Genomic DNA, 578 nt, shown 5'->3' with positions numbered 1-578 from the left:
TTTTTTCCTCAGAGCTGGGGATTGAACTCAGGCCCCTGAGCTTGCCAGGCAAGTGCTTATTCAACTGAGCTAGCTCCCCAGCCTGTATTGTGTATTTTGTAACATCGGGTGTCAAGGCCTGAACCCCCCTTCCCCGAGCAGCTGGTCTCTACCAAGGCTGGTGAATAGCAACAAGGTTGCTATTTGAAGTGTCCTGTCCTAGTGGACCACCCCGGGTCTAGACAAATCCTGACTCCAGCCTTGTACTTTCTCCTTGTGTGAACCTTAGGTAGGAAACTCCCTAACTTCTCAGAGGCCTCACCCTTGTAGGTAACAGGAGCTAATGGGTGTAAAGTCCTTGGCATAACCAACTGTTCACTATTATTTAATGTTAGGCCCTTTACCCTGGAGGTTCACTCTGGGGATTGAACTCAAGCCCTTGCACTTGCCAGGCAAGCGCCCATTCCACTGAGCTATCTCCCTGGCCCTAGGAGGTTCACTCTGATGCTCAGTAGGGCCAGGGAGATAGCTCAGTAGAACAAGTGCTTGCCTGGCAAGCGCAGGGTCCTGAGTTCAATCCCTGGTACCGCAAAAAAAAA

This window comes from Octodon degus, unplaced genomic scaffold, assembly GCF_000260255.1.
Source record: "Octodon degus isolate 3935 unplaced genomic scaffold, OctDeg1.0 scaffold00007, whole genome shotgun sequence".
Classification (NCBI taxonomy): Eukaryota; Metazoa; Chordata; class Mammalia; order Rodentia; family Octodontidae; genus Octodon; species Octodon degus.
Note: the sequence above shows the minus strand (reverse complement) of the source record.